Source organism: Nomascus leucogenys, chromosome 16 (genome assembly GCF_006542625.1).
Source record: "Nomascus leucogenys isolate Asia chromosome 16, Asia_NLE_v1, whole genome shotgun sequence".
Classification (NCBI taxonomy): Eukaryota; Metazoa; Chordata; class Mammalia; order Primates; family Hylobatidae; genus Nomascus; species Nomascus leucogenys.
The window spans coordinates 41972952-41981177 of record NC_044396.1 but is presented as its reverse complement, the minus strand read 5'-3'; positions in this window follow the sequence as shown (position 1 = coordinate 41981177).

Below are 8226 nucleotides of genomic sequence, written 5' to 3'. Positions count from 1 at the left end.
TCCCACCATGTCATGCTGCCATCACTGCTTCTCCAGACTCAGAGTCTGGCACCCTGGCACCTGCTAGCACCCCACCATAGCTGATGAGTGTGTACCCCACCATGCTACCACTGCTGCTGAAGCTGGCATGTGCAAACAAGGATGGATCCCACTGCCACTACCTTATGAAGCACTTTGGATGGCATCACCCATCATAGTGTTGTGACCAGTAGTCTGGGACAACCGTGGAGCCTCTAGCACAGCAGGTTCCTAACCTCCAAGGGCCATAGAACAAAGCCAGGACCAGATACCAATCCCCTAGAATTAGAGAATGTAGTCCAGGAGGCCTGAGCTGAGCCTTGTCCCCCTAAAATCTTCCAGAAATGAAGCCAGTTGACCAAAACCACCTTATACCACAATCAATCCCTCAAGGTCATAAAATAGGATAAAAGAAAAAAAATCATTCAAAGAACAGCAACTTTAATGAATGAAGGAACACAAGTCCACAAAGACAAAAGTGGACCGGCACAAGAACTCTGACAACTCAAAAAGCCAGAGTGCCTTCTTTCCTCCAAGTGACCACACTAATTCTCCAGCAATGGTTCATAACTGGGCTGAAATGGTGGAAATAGAATTCAAAATATGGATAGGAATGAAGATAATCAAGATTCTGGAGAATGTTGAAACCCAATCCAAGGAAGCTAAGAATCACGAGATAATGATACAGGAGCTGACAGACAAAATGACCAGTACAGAAAAGAACAACATAAGTGACCTGATAGAGCTGAAAAACACCCTACAAGAATTTCATAATACAACTGCCTGTATTAACAGCAGAATAGACCAAGCTGAGGAATGAATCTCAGAGCTTGAAGACTAGCTTTCTGAAATAAGACAGTCAGACAAGAATAAAGAAAAGAATGAAAAGGAACGAACAAAACCTCCAAGAAATATGGGATTATGTAAAGAGACTAAATCTGCAACATATTGGCATCCCTGAAAGAGGAGAATGGAAGCAACTTGGAAAAAATATTTCAGGATATCATCTATGAGAACTTCCCTAACCTAGCTAGAGAGGCCAACATTCAGATTCAGGAAATGCAGAGAACTCCTGCAAGATGCTTCACAAAAAGATGCTCCCCAAGATGTATAATCATTAGATTCTCTAAGGTTGAAATGAAAGAAAAAATGTTAGGTAGAGAGAAAGGACAGATCACCTACAAAGGGAAACCCATCAGATTAACAGTGGATCCCTCAGCAGAAACACTACAAGCCAAAAGAGATGGAGAGGGGGGGGTGCTATATTCAACATTCTTAAAGAAAAGACATTCCAATAAAGAATTTCATATCCAGCCAAACTAAGCTTCATAAGTTAAGGAGAAATAAGATCCTTTTCAGACAAGTACATACTGAGGAAATTCATTACCACCAGACCTGCCTTATGAGAGCTGCTGAAAGAAGTACTAAGTATGGAAAAGAAAGACAGTTACTAGCCACTACAAAAAGACACTTAAGTACACAGATTAGTGACACTATAAAGCAGCCATATAAACAAGTCTGCATAATAAACAGCTAAGAGAACAATGGGAAGATAAAATTCACACATATCAATACTAACCTTGAACGTAAATGGACCAAATGCCCCAATTAAAAGGCACAGAGTGGCAAGCTGGATAAAGAAGCAAGATCCAATGTTGTGCTGTCTTCAAGAGACCTATCTCACATGCAGTGACACCAATAGGCTCAAAATAAAGGGCTGTAGAAAAATCTACCAAGCAAATGGAAAACAGAAATAAAGCAGGGGTTGCAATTCCAATTTTAGACAAAACAGACTTTAAACCAGCAAAGATCAAAAAAGACAAAGAAGAGCATTACATATGGTAAAGGGTTCAATTCAACAAGAAGATCTAACTATCCTAAATATATATGCACCCAACACAGGAGTACCCAGATTCATAAAGCAATTTCTTAGAGACCTTCAAAGATACTTAGACTCCCACACATTAATAGTGGAAAACTTCAACACCCCACTGATAGTATTAGACAGATCATCAAGGTAGAAAATTAACAAAGATATTCAGAACCTGTACTCAACACCGGACCAAGTGGACCTAATAGACCTCTACAGAACTCTCCATCCCAAAACAACAGAATACACATTCATCTCATTGCCACATGGCACAGACTCTAAAATCAACCACATAATTGGACATACAACAATCCTTAGCAAATACAAAAAACTGAAATCATACCAACCACTCTCTTGGACCACAGTGCAATTAAAATAGAAGTCAAAACTAAGAAAATTGCTCAAAACTATTCAATTACATGGAAATGAAACAACCTGCTTCTGAATGACATTTGGGTAAATAATGAAATTAAACAAATTTACAAGGAAAAAACATTAAAAATTGGGGAAAGGACATGAGCAGATACTTTTCAAAAGAAAACATACATGCAGCCAACAAGCATATGAAAAAAAGCCTAACACAACTGATCATTAGAGAAATGCAAATTGAAACAATGATGAGATGCCATTTCACACCAGTCAGAATGGCTATTATTAAAAAGTCAAAAAATAACAGATGCTGGTGAGGTTGTGGGGGAAAGGAAATACTTATACATTGTTGGTGGGAGTGAAACTTAGTTCAACCATTGTGGAAGGTATTGTGGCTATTCCTCAAAGAGCTAAAACCAGAGCACCTTTCAACCCAGCAATCCTATTACTGGCTATATACCCAAAGGAATATAAATCATTCTATCACAGAGGTACACACACACATATGTTCTTTGCTTCACCATTCACAACAGCAAAGACAAAGAATCAACCTAAATTCCCTTTAATGGTAGACTGGATAAAGAAAATGTGGTACATACACACCATGGAATACTATACAGCCATAATAAAGGGCAAGATCATGTCCTTTGCAGCAACATGAATGGAACTGGAAGCCATTATCCTTAGCAAACTGATGCAGGAACAGAAAACTAAATACCACATGTTCTCACTTACAAGTGAGAGCTAAATAATGAGAACACATGGACACAAAGAGGGGAACAACAGACACTGGGGCCTACTTGCAGGTGGAGAGTGGGAGGAAGGGCAGGATCAGAAAAAAAGTAACTATTGAGTACTAGTTTAATACCTGGATGGTGAAATAATCTGTACAACAAACCCTCATGACACGAGTTTACCTATATAACAAATCTGCACATGTACCTCTGAAGTTAAAAGTTTGTGTTTTTTTCTTTTTTAAAGAGTCAGATTGCATTTTGCTCAACAGTTCATAAACAACTGGGCTAATATCACCTGACTATATAACATTGCAATTTCTAGAATGAACACATCTCACTGATTGCCAGAGATAGGCCAGCGAATACTCCCTGAAACCCTTAAAAAGAGAATTACTTCTTAATGACTGTTAGCCTGAAAGACAATGATAGGTTTCAAGATCTCAAGGTGGCAGTCACAGAGATCAGCACCTATTTCCCTATGTAAATTATTGTTAATCTCAAATGAGCTGGTTGAGATAAGGTATTAATTCACTGAAAAGAATACTCTGGGGAAAAATAGTGCTGGTATATCATTATTTTCATGTTCCCTCCCATTCATGTTTTGCATTTTATCATTATTAACCATTGATATAGAATGGATATAAATCCTATCTTTTGGTAGGATCATAAAACATTGGTACTGGGGGTAATTTTAAAAATTAACCCTCTTTTCTCTTACAAAACTAAACAGCTGGATTACCGTGCAATGTGGCAATTGAACTCCCAGGTATTTACCCAACTGGATTTAAAACTTAGGTTCATCTAAAAACTCACACATGAATGTTGATAGCATATTTATTCATAATAGCAGATTTATTCATACTTGATAAAAACTAGAACAACCAAGATATCTTTTAACAGGTGAATGGATAAACTGTGGCATATCCATATAAAGGAATACTAGTCAGTGATTTTTAAAAAGAGCTATCAAACCACGAAATGACATGGATGATCCCTAAATGCATATTTCCAAGTCTCACTTTCAGAAGCCACTCTTAAAAGACTGCATTTTGTATGATTCAAATTTTATGACATTCTGGAAAAGGCAAAAACTAGAGTGAAACTAAAAAGATCAATGGTAATGAGAGGTTCAAGGAGAGAGAAAGAAAATTATAGGTGAAGCACAAGGGATTTTTTAGGGCAGTGAAATAATTTATTTGTTACAGTAATGATGGATACATGCTATTATGACACATGTATATTGGAATTCAGCAATTTAAATTGGATGGCAGATGTATGGCCCAGGTCTCCTAGTTGCACAGGAATTTGCAGACAAGCAAGGGGAACTAGAATCATCCATGCAGTAATAGATTAGAATTGGAGACATCAGTATGACTTCATGTTTGTCTTAATATAGATCCAGTTAATTACATATATAAAAATTTATAGATGTGTATGTGTATGAGCTATAATATACACATGTATTTCCTTGCTCTGTCAACTGAGAGAATCTAAGTAAAATGACACCCAGTAGCAATGAGCACACTTAGTGCTCAGATCATAGTTTCTAATGCCACTCTCCAATGTAAGACATGAGCAACAATTCTAAAACTGAGGCAGGTAATATGCAAGATTAGCCTGGAACGTCTTCCAGTGCCAGAAATTGAGGATATACTCAAAATAAATAAATAATCTTCTAATTCTGGGTATATGTCAGAGGATAGAGGAACCAATTGAAAGATATCCCATGGCTAAAGCTGGAACAATTTGAACAACAGAATAAAGTAGTATTGAATTATAACCCAAAGCATAATAGAAATATTGATGAGTCCACACTGGCCTACAAATAACTAAACAAATAAATAAATGGGAGAAGAGACAAATTCCAAATATTTTATGCAGATATTCCTCCCTCAAGGAGGTATTGCATGATTCCCTACCTCTTAAGTATTGGCAGTGCAGAATGACTGCCTTCTAAAGAATATAGTATGGAAATGGGGGAAAAGAGTAACTTTGTGGTGGAGAAACCTGGCAAACAATTCTTCAACCAGGTGGTCAAGGTCACCATCAAGGGTGACAGTATGTACCCTTGATATGATGTGATAAAATGGCATTTTGCCTTGGGCTTCATCCCAAAACAACCATAACTCAAGTTTACAACATAATAAAAATGTCAGACAAATCCCCAAAGAATGATATTCTACAAAATACCCAAATAGTAGTCCTCAAAACAATCAGGATCATCAAAAATAAGGAAAGTCTGAAAACCTGTCACAGGTAAGAGGTGCCTAAGGAGACAGACATGATGACTAAATATAACATGGCACTCTGGATGGGACATGAAACAGAAAAAAGTTAGGTAAAAACTAAGAAAATGGAAAAATATATGGACTTTAGTGAATACTTATGTATCAGTATTGGTTCACTAATTGTAACATGTATGCCTACTAATGTAAGATGCTCATAATAGTGAAACTGGGCAGAAAGTATACCGGAAATCTGTGTACCATCTTCTTTTTTTTTTTTTTTTTTTTTTGAGACAGAGTCTTGCTTTGTCGCCCAGGCTGGAGTGCAGTGGCGCAATCTCGGCTCACTGCAAGCTCCGCCTCCCGGGTTCACGCCATTCTCCTGCCTCAGCCTCTCCGAGTAGCTGGGACTACAGGTGCCCGCCACCACGCCCGGCTAATTTTTTGTATTTTTACTAGAGACGGGGTTTCACCGTGGTCTCGATCTCCTGACCTCGTGATCTGCCCACCTAGGCCTCCCAAAGTGCTGGGATTACAAGCGTGAGCCACCGCGCCCAGCCACCATCTTCTTAATTTTACTGCAAGTCTAAATTTGTTCTAAAAAATAAAGTCTATTAAAAAAATCCCTCTAGTGCTATTACATATTCAGTTCTGTTTTCTTCCCATTATTTTTTCTCATTGCCATTTCATTTGGGAAGTTTCTATTAACATATCTTCAAGCTCACTGATTTCCTTAATTGTGTTAAGTCTACTAATGAGGCCATCAAAGATGTTCTTTCATTTCTGTTATAGTGTTTTTGATTTCTAAAGTTTAAGTTTTATGTTTTCTTAGAGTTTCCATCTCTCTGTTTACATTTCCCATTTGCTTTTGCATGTTGCCTACTTTTGCTATGAGAGCCATTAGCATATTAATCCATTATTTTAAATGCCTAGTCTGATAATCCTAAAATTGCTGCCACATCCGAGTCTGATTCTGATGCTTGATTTGCCTCTTTAGTCTGTGTTTTTTCCTTTTAGTATGCCCTGAGTTTTTGTTTTTGTTTTTTTGAACCAGACATGGTGTACTGTGTAAAGGAAACTGAGGTAAATATTCCTTTAGTGTGCAATTTTATATTTATCTAGGAAGGAGTTAGGCTGTGTTTACTGTTTGCTGTTGCTATAGGTATCCGAGGCTAAAATTTCTTCTAGTGCCCTGGTTTTCAACTCTCCTGTTGTCTTTGGTTTCCCTACAGATGTCTTCTAAAATAATCTGAGCCTTGCAGTTCTTTTTAGCTGTAGTCCTCTCTTATTACAAAAGTGTTCTATTGATACAGTGGTAAGATATGGAGGAAAGCTAAATGTTTTGTAGTTCTATAACTGAGTCTCTGTCTTTTAATGGGCCTACGTTCCTGGGATGTAATCTTCACAAATGCTTCCTCATGCTTTTTTTCACCCTCTTAGGTGGGATAGGAGGGGAACGGGGGCAGAGATTTTGTGTTTCCCTTCCCCCTCATTGGTTAGGCTCTGGTAAAACCCATCTTAGTTGATCTAAGTTTTCCTTTAGGACTTACCTCTATTAATGAGACTGAAATGCTCCAAGTGTATTTTAAAATGATTACTTTCCTTCCCCTTGCTCAAATCAGGCAGGGTTTTCTCTCTGATCTTCACCTTGAGAATCTGGTAGTCTCTTGGAGTTGCAACTCATGCATGTGTCCCCATCACCACCACAGCTGGGCCCTGAGGGGTTTTCTCTACTGAAGTAGTCCATTCTCAGCCTCGAGGAATTAGTCCATCACCCTTTAAGTGTTTCTACTAGCTGGGGCTTTTGTTCAGTATACTCTGGTTCTCCATATGTTTCTCTCTCCAGCTTTTGAGTCAGTAATTTGTCTTGTCACCTCAATTTTCTGATGGATTTAAGAAGAGTCATTGATTTTCAGTTTTTTAGCTTTCTTCTTCAGAGAACAGAAGTGATAACATGTAAGCTCTTTTGTGTCAGACCAGAAACCAGAAGTCTCCAGAAGCAAAATGAAGATGTGCTCCTTTGATCACTTTGTGCCCACTGAATGCAGGGACCTGCACTCACGTGGAGACAGAGAGGGGCTCTTAGCTCTCCTGAGGCAGTTTGGCTGAAGACCATGTGAAATTTGGATGTAAGCTCGAAGCAATGAAATGTTGATACCATCCAACTTTGATGTTTCACTCTCTTGCTCTATGCTTTGAGTAAATGAGTCAATACAGAGTTCAAAGAAACTAAACAAGCCAAATAGTCAATTTTCATGGAGAAACACAATAAGTAAATGGGTGATCTTCCTTATAAGTGTGACCAACTTTTTTTCTAGAATTAACATACTGTGGGTGACTAGGAACTATCACATTCAAGAAGTCAGAATATTCGTGACAGATCACACAGTAAAGATAATTGTGTTTTCTGAATAATGAAGGCATCTATCAGTCTCACAAATGTGCTGGTTCAGATGCCTATAAGGTTGGAATTTTCTGTGTCACAGGAGGAAAACTTGGTGCTGTCTCTATCAACTGTGTCATTTCAAATTGATTCTAAGTCTTGGCTAAAAGTCAAGAGCACTCTGTCCATACAGTGAAAGAAAGCAGATAAAAAGGTGTTCTTCTAATGGACAAATAATTTTCTTGTCACTGTTATCAGAAAGCCATGGAAGCTGCTTGTGCCAAGGGAATACATACGATTATTTACCAGAGATAGATAGCTATCTTACTCCATGGTTTTACATCAGTTAGGATAAAAGATCTGGACAATGTATTAACACTTGTCTTGGATTCACTCCAGTCTTCTGTGTTGCAAGCATTTGAAAACAGAAGGCGAAGCAAATGTCTCCCAGGCTATGATAATCTCTATATTGAACTTTTCCTTCTGGAACATTTGGGACTGTCCTAGACAATAACAGCTACTACTGATTAAGTGCTTTTGTGAGCTGACTATTGTTCTACACACTTTTCAGGCTTTAACTTATTTACCTCTCTAAATAATCCTGAGGTAGGCATTGCCATTGTT